The sequence below is a fragment of the Arachis stenosperma genome, chromosome 5 (genome assembly GCF_014773155.1).
Source record: "Arachis stenosperma cultivar V10309 chromosome 5, arast.V10309.gnm1.PFL2, whole genome shotgun sequence".
In the NCBI taxonomy this organism is placed as follows: Eukaryota; Viridiplantae; Streptophyta; class Magnoliopsida; order Fabales; family Fabaceae; genus Arachis; species Arachis stenosperma.
The window spans coordinates 52,496,452-52,511,037 of record NC_080381.1 but is presented as its reverse complement, the minus strand read 5'-3'; the positions used below and the strand labels follow the sequence as shown (position 1 = coordinate 52,511,037).

General features: G+C 38.9%; 2 non-coding genes across 2 annotated transcripts; one reads left to right on the top strand and one right to left on the bottom strand.

Moving 5' to 3' along the window:
- Positions 1 to 1,317: 1,317 nt before the first annotated feature.
- Positions 1,318 to 1,421, bottom strand: LOC130984648 (small nucleolar RNA R71). The gene has a single exon (XR_009088566.1). It is a non-coding gene; the product is annotated as a small nucleolar RNA R71 (small nucleolar RNA).
- An 11,666-nt stretch (positions 1,422 to 13,087) lies between these two features.
- LOC130983693 (small nucleolar RNA R71) lies at positions 13,088 to 13,191 on the top strand. The gene has a single exon (XR_009087672.1). It is a non-coding gene; the product is annotated as a small nucleolar RNA R71 (small nucleolar RNA).
- The last annotated feature ends 1,395 nt before the right edge of the window (positions 13,192 to 14,586 follow it).

Here is a 14,586-nt window from a genome sequence, read left to right as displayed (position 1 = left end):
TCTTTTTCAAAAATCAAATCTTTTTCATTTCTCTTCTTAATATTTTCGAAAAAAAATTTAAAAATTGATTTTCAAAATCTTTTTCTTATTTTTATTTCATATTTTCGAAAACCTTGCTAACAATTAAGGATTTGATTCAAAAAATTTCAAGTTTGTCACTTTCTTATTAAGAAAGGTTCAATCTTTAAATTCTAGAATCATATCTTTTAGTTTCTTGTTAGTCAATTCATCAACTTCAATTTTCAAAATCAAATCTTTTTAAATTCCCTTTTCAAATCTTTTTCAAAATAAATTTCAATCATATCTTTTTCAAAACTTAATTTCAAATTCTTTTTCTAACTTCTTATCTTTTCAAAATTTATTTTCAAATCTTTTTCAATTAACTACTTTTATCTCTCTAATTTTCAAAAACCACTAACAACTTTTTCAAAAACCTCTTTAATTAACTAATTGTTTTAAACTCTTATTTTATTTTATTCCTTTCTTAATTTTCGAATACTAACTAATATTTAAAATAAAAACAAAAATATTTTTCCTTTTCTTTTATTTAATATTCGAATTTCTCTTCTCTCTCATCTCTTTCTATTTATTTATTTATTTACTAACACTTCTCTCCTTCTTAAAATTCGAACCCTCTCTCCCTCTCTGTGTTCGAATTCTCTTTATTTTCTTTCTACCTCATTCTTCTCTTCTTCTCTTCTTCTACTCACATAAAGGAATCCCTATACTGTGACATAGAGGATTCCTCTTCTTTTCTGTTCTCTTCTTTTTCACATGAGCAAGAACAAGGATAAAGATATTCTTGTTGAAGCCGATCCTGAACCTGAAAGGACTTTGAAGAGGAAGCTAAGAGAAGCCAAAGCACAACTCTCTGCAGAGGACCTGACAGAAATTTTTGAAAAAGAAGAAGACATGGCAGCCGAAAATAACAACAATGCCAGAGATGCAAGAAAGATGCTTAGTGACTATGCTGCACCAACTTCTAACTTTTATGAAAGAAGCATCTCAATTCCTACGATTGGAGCAAAAAACTTTGAGCTTAAGCCTCAATTAGTTTCTCTAATGCAGCAAAACTGCAAATTTCATGGACATCCATCAAAAGATCCTCATCAGTTCTTATCTGAATTCTTGCAGATCTGTGATACTGTTAAGACCAATGGGGTTGATCCTGAGGTCTACAGACTTATGCTTTTTCCTTTTGCTGTAAGAGACAGAGCTAGAACATGGTTGGACTCACAACCTAGAGAAAGCCTGAACTCTTGGGATAAGCTGGTCAATGTTTTCTCGACCAAATTCTTTCCACCTCAAAAGATGAGTAAGCTCAGAGTGGACATCCAAACCTTCAGACAGAAGGAAGGTGAATCCCTCTATGAAGCTTAGGAAAGATACAAGCAATTAACCAAAAGGTGTCCTTCTGACATGTTTTCAGAATGGAGCATCATATGTATATTCTATGATGGTCTGTTTGAAATGTCAAAGATGTCTTTGGATCATTTTGCTGGTGGATTCCTTCATCTGAAAACACCTGCAGAAGCCCATGAACTCATTGAGATGGTCGCAAATAACCAGTTCATGTACACTTCTGAAAGCAATCCTATGAATAATGGGCTGACTCTGAAAAAAGGAGTTCTTGAGATTGATACTCTGAATGCCATATTGGCTCAGAACAAAATATTGACTCAGCAAGTCAATATGATTTCTTAGAATCTAACTAGATTGCAAGCTGCATCCGGCAGTGTTAAAGAAGCTTCCTCTGAAGGAGAGGCTTATAACCCTGAGAATCTTGCAATGGAAGAGGTGAATTACATGGGAGAACCCTACGGAAACACCTATAATCTTTCATGGAGGAATCATCCAAATTTTTTATGGAAGAATCAACAGAAGCCTCAACAAGGCTTCAACAACAATAATGGTGGGAGAAATAGGTTTAGCAATAGCAAACCTTTTCCATCATCTTCTCAGCAATAGACAGATAATTTTGAGTAGAGCCTCTCTAGCTTAGCAAATATAGTCTCTGATCTATCTAAGGCCACTCTCAGTTTCATTACTGAGGCACGATCCTCCATAAGAAATTTGGAGGCACAAGTGGGTCAGCTCAGTAAAAGAGTTACTGAAACTCCTCCTTGTAATCTCCCAAGCAATACAAAAGAGAATCCAAAAAGAGAGTGCAAGGCCATAACCATACCTGGTGTGGCCGAACCTGGAGAAGAGGAAGAGGTAGTGGTTCCCAATGAGGAAGACCTCAATGGACGTCCACTGACCACTAGAGAGTTCCCTCATGAGGAACCAAGAGAATCTGAGGCTCATGCAGAGACCATAGAAATTCCACTGAATTCCCTATTACCATTCATGAGCTTTGATGAATATTCTTCTTCTGAAGAAGATCAAGTCATTGCTGAAGAGCAAGTTGCTCAGTATTTAGGAACAATCATGAAGCTGAATGCCAAGTTATTTGGTAATGAGACTTGGGAGGATGAACCTCCATTGCTCATTAATGAACTAAACGCCTTGGTTCAGCTGAAGATACCTCAAAAGAAACCGGATCCCGGAAGGTTTTTAATACCTTGCACCATTGGCACCATGACCTTTGAGAAGGCTCTGTGTGACCTGGGGTCAAGCATCAACCTCATGCTACTCTCTGTAATGGAGAAACTAGGAATTTTTGAGGTACAAGCTGCAAGAATCTCACTGGAGATGGCAGACAGATCGATGAAAAAGGCTTATGGACTTGCAGAAGATGTCTTAGTGAAGGTTGAAGGCCTTTACATCCCTACTGACTTCATAATCCTAGACACTGGGAAGGATGAGGATGAATCAATCATCCTTGGAAGACCCTTCCTAGCCACATCAAAGGCTGTAATTGATGTGGACAGAGGAGAGTTAGTCCTTCAGTTGAATAAGGACTACCTTTTGTTTAAGGCTCAAGGATTTTCCTCTGTAAACATGGAGAAGAAGCATGAACAGCTTCATCCAATTCTCTCCATGCAGAGTCAAGTAAAGCCCCCACATCCAACTTCTAAGTTTGGTGTTGGGAGGCCACAATCATGCTCTGAGCATCTGTAAAGCTCTGTAAGAGCTTCCTGTCAAGCTATTGACATTAAAGAAGCACTTATTGGGAGGCAACCCAATTTTATTTATCTATATTAATTACTCTTTCATTTTGTTTTCCATTGCTATTTTATGTTTTCTTAGGATGATGATCATGTGGAGTCACAAAAACAACTGCAAAAATTAAAGTAAAATAAATAGCATAAAAAATAGCACACCCTAAAGGACGAGCCTACTGGCGTTTAAACGCCAGTAAGGATACCAAAATGGACGTTTAACGCCCAGCCTGGCACCATTCTGGGTGTTAAACGCCAGAACTGGCAGGTAAACTGGCGTTTAAACGCCAGTAAAGGAAGAAAACGCCCAGTCTAGCACCATTCTGGGCGTTAAACGCCATAACTTGCATGTAGACTGGTGTTTAAACCCCAGAAAAGGGCAGCAGACTGGCGTTTAAACCTTAGAAATACCACATAGAGGGCGTTTGAACACTAGAAAGGTGTAGAGATAAATCCTTGACACCTCAGGATCTGTGGACCCCATAGGATCCCCACCTACCTCAACTCATTCTCTCTCCTTCTCCACACCTTTCCATAAGACTCTTCTCCAAACACCATTCACCTATCAAATCCTACCCTCTTCCCCATAATCTCTTCACCACTCACATCCATTCACTATTTCCCATCATAAAACCCCACCTACCTTACCATTCAAATTCAAAACACTTCCCTCCCAAACCCACCCAATTCCACACGGATCCCCTCCCTCTCTTACCCTATATATACCCCTCCTTACTCCTTCATTTTCACACATCACTTACACTCCCAACCCCCCTTGGCCGAACCACTCATACACCTCCATCTCCTCCATTTCTTCTTCTTCTCATCCTTTCTTTCCTCTTTTGCTCGAGGACGAGCAAACTTTTTAAGTTTGGTGTGGAAAAAGCATTGCTTTTTTGTTTTTTCATAACCATTAATTGCACCTAAGACCGGAGAAATTTCTAGAAAGAGGAAAGGGAAGGCAATTGCTTCCACCTCCGAGTCATGGGAGATGTTGAGATTCATCTCAAAGGTCCATCAAGACCACTTCTATGAAGTTGTGGCCAATAAAAAGGTGATCTCCGAGGTCCCCTTTAAGCTCAAAAGGAGCAATGATGAGTGGATAATTTATACGCTTTTTCGCATTATTTTTAGGTAGTTTTTAGTATGATTTAGTTAGTTTTTAGTATATAATTATTAGTTTTTATGCAAAATTCACATTTCTGGACTTTACAATGAGTTGTGTGTTTTTCTATGATTTCAGGTATTTTTTAGCTGAAATTGAGGGACCTGAGCAAAAATCTGATTCAGAGGCTGAAAAAGGACTGCAGATGCTATTGGATTCTGACCTCCGTACACTCGAAATGGATTTTCTAGAGCTACAGAAGCCCAATTGGCACGCTCTCAATTGCGTTGGAAAGTAGACATCTTGGGCTTTTCAGCAATGCTTAATAGTCTATACTTTTCTCGAGATTTGATGGCCCAAACTGGCATTCTAATTCAGCATAAAAATTATGGCGTAAAACGCCCAAACTGGCATCAAAGCTGACGTTTAACTCCGGGAACAGCCTAAGCACAAAAAATCTTCAATGCTCAGCCCAAGCACACACCGAATGGGCCATGGCAGTGGATTTCTGCACTATTTACTTATCTCTATAAACCCTAGTAACTAGTTTATTATAAATAGGACTTTTTACTATTGTATTTGCATCTTTTGATCATCTTTTGATCTCTTGATCACGTTTTGGGGGATGGCCATTCGGCCATACTGGGACCTTTATCACTTATGTATTTTCAATGGTGGAGTTTTTACACACCATAGATTAAGGTGTGGAGCTCTGTTGTTCCTCATGAATTATTGCAAAGTACTAATGTTTTTCTATTCAATTCAAGCTCATTCTTATTCTAAGATATTCACTCGCACTTCAACCTAATGAATGTGATGATCCGTGACACTCATCATCATTCTCCCTTATAAACACGTGCTTAACAACCACTTCCGTTCTACATGTTATAGCTTAAGTATGTATCTCTTGGCATCCTGGTCCATGATGCATGGTTGCCTCTCCTGACAACAGAGCCTTCCATTCCGTGAGATCAGAGTCTTCGTGGTATAAGCTAGAATCAATTGGTAGCATTCTTAAGATCTGGAAAGTCTAAACCTTGCCTGTGGTATTCCGAGTAGGATCTGTGATGGGATGACTGTGACGAGCTTCAAACTCGCGAGTGCTGGGCGTAGTGATAGTGCGCAAAAGGATCATTGGATCTTATTCCGACACGATCGAGAACTGACAGATGATTAGCCCTATGTAACCCATAGCCGGACCTTTTTCACTGAGAGGATGGATGGTAGCCATTGACGACGGTGATTCACCTACATACAGCTTGTCATGGAAAGGAGTATGAATGATTGAATGAAGACATTAGGAAAGCAGAGATTCAGAAGGAATAACGCAGCTCCATACGCTTATCTGAAATTCCCACCAATGAATTACATAAGTATCTCTATCTTTATTTTATTTTTATTTATCTTTTAATTATCAAAGCTTCACAACCATTTGAATCCGCTTGACTGAGATTTACAAGATGACCATAGCTTGCTTCAAGCCGACAATCTCCGTGTGATTGACCCTTACTCACGTAAGGTATTACTTGGACGACCCAGTGCACTTACTGGTCAGCTGCACGAAGTTGTGTATCACGATTTCGTGTACCAAGCGAATATCCGGAGATCCAACATGAGATTAGGAGAAGAGGATGGGAAGCTCTCACCAATCCCATTCAACAAGTCGGAATCTTAATGGTTCAAGAGTTCTATGCTAATCCATAGATCACTAAGAACCATGATCAAAGTATGAACCCGGACCCAAAGAATTGGCTCACAATGGTCCAGGGGAAATACTTAGATTTCAGTCCGGATAACGTGAGATTGACGTTCAACTTGCCAATCATGAGAGGAGATTCTCATCCTTTCACGAGAAGAGTCAACTTTGATCAAAGGTTAGACCAAGTCCTCAAGGACATCTGTGTGGAAGGAGCTCAATGGAAGAGAGATTCCAAAGGCAAGCCGGTTCAACTAAGAAGGTCGGACCTTAAGCCTGTGGCTAGAGGATGGTTGGAGTTCATCCAACGCTCTATCATTCCTACTAGCAACTGATCCGAAGTAACTGTGGATCGGACTATCATGATTCATAGTATCATGATTGGAGAGGAAGTGGAAGTTCATGAGATCATACCTCTAGAACTATACAAGGTGGCTGACAAGCCCTCCACTTTAGCAAGGTTAGCTTTTCCTCATCTCATCTGTCACCTATGCAATTTATCCATAATTGTCATAGAGGAAGACATCTTCATTGAAGAGGACAAGCCCATCACTAAAAGAGGATGGAGCAAATAAGAGAGCTCACTCATGGACCTCAACAAGTGCATAAGGAAGTCCCTCATCAAGAAATCCCTGAGATGCCTGGTGGAAGAAATTGTGATCACATCAATGTAGTACTCTTTGTTATTGTATGGAATCATTATTATGGCTCTTGACTATGTGTAGACACAACTCCGTTCAACTTAACCAGCAAGTGTACTGGGTCATCTAAGTAATACCTTACGTGAGTAAGGGTCGATCCCACAGATATTGTTGGTATGAAGCAAGCTATGGTCACCTTGTAAATCTCAATTAGGCAGATTAAATGGTTATGGGTTTTGAAAATTAATAATAAATAGAAAATAAAAAGGGATAGAAATACTTATGTAAATCAATAGTGGGAATTTCAGATAGGCGTGTGGAGATGCTAGAATCCTTTCGAATCTCTACTTTCTTATTGCTTTCATCCAATCCTTCTTACTCCTTTCCATGGCAAGCTGTATGTAGGGCATCACCATCATCAATGGCTACTTTTAATCCTCTCGGGAAAATGGTCCTATGCGCTGTCACTGCACGGCTAATCGTCTGGAGGCATCACCCTTGTTGATAGCTACATCCCATCCTCTCAGTGAAAATGGTCCAAATGCTCTATCACATCACGGCTAATCATCTGTCGGTTCTCAATCAGGTTGGAGTAGAATCCCTTGATTCTTTTGCGTTTGTCATCACGCCCAGCCTTCAGGAGTTTGAAGCTCGTCACAATCATTCAATACCGAAATCCTACTCGAAATACCACAGACAAGGTTAGACTTTCCGGATCCCCATGAATGCCGCCATCTATCTAGCTTATACCACGAAGATTCTGTTGGGGAATCTAAGAGATATGCGCCCGGCCTAAGGTAGAACGGAAGTGGTTGTCAGTCACGCACGTTCATAGGTGAGAATGATTATGAGTGTCACGGATCATCACCTTCATCAAGTTAAAGTGCAACGTATATCTTGGAATAAGAATAGAAGAGAATTGAATATAAAGTAATGGTAATTGTATTGAAACTTGAGGTACAGCAGAGCTCCACACCCTTAATCTATGGTGTGCAGAAACTCCACCGTTGAAAATACATAAGTGAAAGGTTCAGGCATGGCCGAATGGCCAGCCCCCTGAATGATCAAAAGACCGAATGATCAAAGACTAAATAGTCAAAAGATTAAACTGTCAAAAGATGTCTAATACAATAGTAAATTATCCTATTTATACTAGACTTGCTACTAGGGTTTACATGAGTAAGTAATTAATGCATAAATCCACTTCCGGGGCCCACTTGGTGTATGCTTGGGCTGAGCTTGATTTATCCACGAGCTGAGGCTTCTCTTGGAGTTGAACTCCAAGTTATAACGTGTTTTGGGCGTTCAACTCTGGATCATGACGTGTTTCTGGCGTTTAACTCCAGACAGCAGCATGTACTTGGCGTTCAACACCAATTTACGTCGTCAATTTCCGAATAAAGTATGGACTATTATATATTGCGGGAAGGCTCTGGATGTCTACTTTCCAACGCCGTTGAGAGCGCGCCATTTGGAGTTCTGTAGCTCCAAAAAATCTATTTTGAGTGCAGGGAGGTCAGATTCCAACAGCATCAGCAGTCCTTTTGTCAGCCTTTTTCAGAGTTTTGCTCAAGTCCCTCAATTTCAGCCAGAAATTACCTGAAATCACAGAAAAACACACAAACTCATAGTAAAGTCCAGAAATGTGAATTTAACATAAAAACTAATGAAAACATCCCTAAAAGTAGCTTGAACTTACTAAAAACTACCTAAAAACAATGCCAAAAAGAGTATAAATTATCCGCTCATCACAACACCAAACTTAAATTGTTGCTTGTCCCCAAGCAACTGAAAATCAAATAGGATAAAAAGAAGAGAATATACTATAAATTCCAAAATATCAATGAATATTAATTCTAATTAGATGAGCGGGACTTGTAGCTTTTTGCTTCTGAATAGTTTTGGCATCTCACTTTTTCCTTTGAAGTTTAGAGTGATTGGCATCTCTAGGAACTCAGAGTTCAGATAGTGTTATTGACTTTCCTAGTTAAGCATGTTGATTCTTGAACACAGCTACTTATGAGTCTTGGCCGTGGCCCTAAGCACTTTGTTTTCCAGTATTACCACCGGATACATAAATGCCACAGACATATAACTGGGTGAACCTTTTCAGATTATGACTCAGCTTTGCTAGAGTCCCCAGTTAGAGGTGTCCAGAGTTCTTAAGCACACTCTTTTGCTTTGGATCCTTTTTACCCTTGCCTTTTGGTTTTAAGTGCTATTGGCTTTTTCTGCTTGCTTTTTCTTTTTCTTTCTATATATTTTTTTTCGCCACCTCTCTTTTTTTTTCGCAAGCTTTTGTTTTTCACTGCTTTTTCTTGCTTCAAGAATCAATTTCATGATTTTTCGGATCATCAATAACATTTCTCTTTGTTCATCATTCTTTCAAGAGCCAACAGTTTTAACATTCATAAACAGCAAGATAAAAAATATGCACTGTTCAAGCAATCATTCAGAAAACAAAAAGTATTGTCACCACATCAATATAATTAAATTAAATTCAAGGACAATTTTCAAAATTCATGTACTTCTTGTTCTTTTGAATTAAAGCATATTTCATTTAAGAGAGGTGAAGGATTAATGGATTTTATTCATAGCTTTAAGACATAGTTACTACATACTAATGATCATGAAGTAGAGACACAAAATATAACATAGAAACCGAAAAGCAGAAAGAAATAAGAACAAGGAATGAATCCACCTTAGTGGCGTCTTCTTCTTGAATGACCAACAATGTCCTTAAGCTCTTCTATGTCCCTTCCTTGCCTTTGTTGCTCCTCCCTCATTGCTCTCTGATCTTCTCATATTTCATGGAGAATGATGGAGTGCTCATGATGTTCCACCCTTAATTGTTCCATATTGTGGCTCAAATCTTCTAAGGAAGTGTTGAGTTGTTCCCAATAGTTGTTGGGAGGAAAGTGCATCCCTTGAGGCATCTCAGGGATTTCTTGATGATGAGCTTCCTCATGCATCTCTTGAGAACTGAGGAGGGTCTCTCTTGCTTGCTCCATCCTCTTCTTGGTGATGGGCTTATCCTCTTTAATGGAGATGTCTCCTTCTATGATAACTCCAGCTGAGTAACATAGATGGCAAATAAGGTGAGGAAAAGCTAGCCTTGCCATGGTGGAGGGATTTTCGGCTATTTTGTAGAATTCATTGGAGATGACTTCATGAATTTCTACTTCCTCTCCAATCATGATGCTATGAATCATGATGGCCCGATCCACAGTAACTTCAGATCGGTTGCTAGTGGGAATGATGGAGCGTTGAATGAACTCCAACCATCCTCTAGCCACAGGCTTGAGGTCCAGTCTTCTTAGTTGGACTGGCTTGCCTTTGGAGTCTCTCTTCCATTGAGCTCCTTCCACACATATGTCCATAAGGACTTGGTCCAACCTTTGATTAAAGTTAACCCTTTTAGTGTAGGGGTGTGCATCTTCTTGCATCATGGGCAAGTGGAATGCCAATCTCACATTCTCCGGACTTAAATCTAAGTATTTCCCCCGAACCATTGTGAGATAATTCTTTGGACTCGGGTTCATACTTTGATCATGGTTCCTAGTGATCCATGCATTGGCATAAAACTCTTGAACCATTAAGATTCCGACTTGTTGCATGGGGTTGGTTAGGACTTCCCAACCTCTTCTTCGGATCTCATGTCGGATCTCTGGATACTCATTTTTCTTGAGCTTGAAAGGGACCTCAGGGATCACCTTCTTCTTTGCCACAACATCATAGAAGTGGTCTTGATGGCTTTTGGAGATGAATCTTTCCATCTCCCATGACTCGGAGGTGGAAGCTTTTGTCTTCCCTTTTTCTTTTCTAGAGGATTCTCCGGCCTTAGGTGCCATTGATGGTAATGGAAAAACAAAAAGCTTATGCTTTTACCACACCAAACTTAGAATATTGCTCGCCCTCGAGCAAGAGAAGAAAGAAGAGAAGAAGAAGAAGAAGAAAACATGGAGGAGAAGGGTGAATGTGTATTCGGCCAAGGGGGAGAAGAGAGGGTTGTGTTGTGTGAAAATGAAGTGGGATGGAGGGGTTTATATAGGGAAAGGGGAGAGGGAAGTTTTGGCCATATAGGGTGGGATTGGGTGGGAAAGAAAATTTGAATTTGGAAGGTAGGTGGGGTTTATGGGGAAGAGTGGATGGATGTGAATGGTGAAGATGGTAATTGGGAAGAGAGATTGAGGTGATTGGTGAAGGGTTTTGGGAAGGAGTGTTTATTGGGAAGAGTAAAATAAGATTAGGAGGTAAGGGGGGAATATGTTAGGTGGGGATCCTATGGGGTCCACAGATCCTGAGGTGATCCTGTGGGGTCCACAGATCCTGAGGTGTCAAGGAATTCCATCCCTGTACCAAATAGGCATGTAAAATGCCACTGCACACCATTCTGGCATTTAAACGCCGAGTGATGCACATTCTGGGCGTTCAACGCCCATATGTAACATGTTTCTGGCGTTGAACGCCAGTTTCATGCTTGTTACTGGCGTTCAGCGCCAGCTTTTCCTCTAGGCACATTCCTGGCGTTCAAACGCCAGGATGTTGCTTGTTTCTGGAGTTCAGCGCCAGATTCATGCTCTGTTCTGGCGTTGAACGCCAGCCAGATGCTCCTTACTAGCGTTGAACGCCAGTCTGTGCTTCCTCCAGAGTGTGATTTTTCTTCTGCTGTTTTTTATTCTGTTTTTAATTTTTATATTTTTTTGTGACTCCACATGATCATGTACCTAATAAAACACAAAATAACAATAGAATAAAATAAAATAAAAATTAGATAAATAAAATTGGGTTGCCTCCCAACAAGCGCTTCTTTAATGTCAATAGCTTGGCAGTGGGCTCTCATGCAGCCACAAGGTGATCAGGTCAATGTTGTATAGTCCCAACACCAAACTTAGAGTTTGGATATGGGGTCTTAACACCAAACTTAGAGTTTGGTTGTGGCCTCCCAACACCAAACTTAGAGTTTGACTGTGAGGACTCTTTTTGACTCTGAACTGAGAGAAGCTCTTCATGCTTACTCTCTTTTGTCACAGAGGGATGGCCATGTGCCTTAAACACAAGGTAGTCCCCATTCAATTGAAGGACTAATTCACCTCTGTTGACATCTATCACAGCTCCTGTTGTAGCTAGGAAAGGTCTTCCAAGGATGATGCATTCATCCTCTTCCTTCCTAGTGTCTAAGATTATGAAATCGGCAGGGATGTAAAGGCCTTCAACCTTTACTAACACGTCCTCTACTATTCCATAAGCTTGTCTTAATGACTTGTCTGCCAACTGTAATGAGAACAAGGCAGGTTGTACCTCAATGATCCCCAGCTTCTCCATTACAGAGAGTGGCATAAGATTTATCCCTGACCCCAGATCACATAGAGCTTTTTCAAAGGTCATGGTGCCTATGGTACAAGGTATTAAGAACTTGCCAGGATCTTGTCTCTTTTGAGGTAAAATTTGCTGAATCCAGGTATCCAATTCACTAATGAGCAAAGGAGGTTCACTTTCCCAAGTCTCATTACCAAACAACTTGGCATTCAGCTTCATGATAGCTCCTAAATATTGAGCAACTTGCTCTCTAGTCACATCTTCATCCTCTTCAGAGGAAGAATAGTCTTTAGAGCTCATGAATGGCAGAAGCAGATTTAATGGAATCTCTATGGTCTCTATATGAGCCTCAGATTCCTTTGGATCCTTAATAGGAAACTCCTTCTTGCTTGAGGGACGTCCTAGGAGGTCTTCCTCACTAGGATTTTCGTCCTCCTCCTCCCTTGTGCATTCGGCCATATTGATTGTATCAATGGCCTTGCACTCTCCTTTTGGATTCTCTTCTGTATTGCTTGGGAGAATACTGGGAGGAGTTTCAATGACTTTCTTACTCAGCTGGCCCACTTGTGCCTCCAGATTTCTGATGGAGGATCTTGTTTCACTCATGAAACTGAAAGTGGCCTTTGACAGATCAGAGACTAGATTGGCTAAATTAGAAGTATTTTGTTCAGAATTCTATGTCTGTTGCTGAAAAGATGATGGGAAAGGCTTGCTATTGCTCAGCCTATTGCGTCCACTATTGTTAAAGCCTTGTTGAGGCTTTTGTTGATCCTTCCATGAGAAATTTGGATGATTTCTCCATGATGAGTTATAGGTGTTTCCATAAGGTTCACCCATGTAATTAACCTCTGCCATGGCAGGGTTCTCAGGATCATAAGCTTCTTCAGAAGCTGCCTCTTTAGTACTGTTGGATGCATGTTGCCATCCATTCAGATTTTGAGAGATCATGTTGACCTGTTGAGTCAACACTTTGTTCTGAGCCAATATGGCATTCAGAGCATCAATTTCAAGAACTCCTTTCTTCTGAGGTATCCCATTATTCACGGAATTCCTCTCAGAAGTGTACATGAATTGGTTGTTTGCAACCATGTCAATGAGTTCTTGAGCCTCTTCAGGCGTTTTCTTTAGGTGAATAGATCCACCTGCAGAATGGTCCAATGACATTTTCGAAAATTCAGATAGACCATAATAGAATATATCTAATATAGTCCATTCTGAAAACATGTCAGATGGACATCTTTTGGTCAACTGCTTGTATCTTTCCCAAGCTTCATAGAGGGATTCACCATCTTTTTGTTTGAAGGTTTGAACATCCACTCTCAGCTTGCTCAGCTTTTGAGGAGGAAAGAATTTATCCAAGAAGGCAGTGACCAGCTTATCCCAGGAGTCCAGGCTATCCTTAGGTTGTGAATCCAACCATATTCTAGCTCTATCTCTTACAGCAAAAGGGAAAAGCATGAGTCTGTAGACTTCAGGATCAACTCCATTCGTCTTTACAGTCTCACAGATCTTCACAGATGCTTCTTCCATCAAATTTGGACGTTGGCTTTGTGAAGTCACTAAGCATTCTCCTTGCATTATTATTATTTTCGGCTGCCATCTCCTTCTCTTGCTCTAATATTTCTGAAAGATTACCTTTAGATTGTTGTAACTTAGCTTCTCTTAATTTTCTCTTCAGAGTCCTTTCAGGTTCTGGATCAATTTCAACAAGAGTGCCTTTTTCCTTGTTCCTGCTCATATAAAAGAGAAGAAAACAAGAAAAGAAGAGGAATCCTCTATGTCACAGTATAGAGATTCTTTATGTTAGTAGAAAAAGAAAGGGAAGAAGAATGAAGAAGAGTGGGTTCGGATTTTCTTTTTTTTATGAAGAGAGGTGAAGAGAAGTGTTAGTAATTAAATAATTAAACAGAAGAAGAGAAGAGGAAGAGAATTCGAAAATAATTTTAAAAAAGGGGTTAGTGACTTTCGAAAATTAGAGATAAGATGTAATTAAAATTAAAACATGAAACAATTAGTTAATTAAAAAGAATTTTTGAAAAAGGGGTGAGATATTTTCGAAAATTAGATAGGAAAGAGTAGTTAGGTGGTTTTGAAAAAGATAAGAAACAAACAAAAAGTTAATTAGTTAGTTGAAAAAGATTTTAAAATCAAATTTGAAAAGATAAGAAGATAAGATAAGATAGGATATTTTTGAAATCAAGTTTTGAAAAAGATAAGATAAAAAGATAAGATGTTTAAGAAAAGGATATTTTGAAAAAGATTTAATTTTAAAATTAAAATTAATTGCTTATCTAACAAGAAACTAAAAGATAGGATTCTAGATTTTAAAGATTGAACATTTCTTAACAAGAAAGTAACAAACTTCAAATTTTTGAATCAATCACATTAATTGTTAGCTAATTTTCGAAAATTTGATATAAAGATAAGAAAAAGATTTTGAAAATATTTTGAAAAATATTTTTGAAATTTTCGAAAAATAGAAAAAAATGAAAAAGATATAATTTTTGAAAAAGATTTTGAAAATATAAGATTTTTAAAATTGAAAATTTGTCTTGACTTGTAAGAAACAACTAATTTTGAAAATTTTTGACTAAGTCAACTCAAATTTTCGAAAATTATGAGAAAAATAAGGAAAAGATATTTTTTTGATTTTTGAATATTTTAATTATGAGAGAGAAAAACACAAACATGACCCAAAACATGAAAATTTTGGATCAAAAC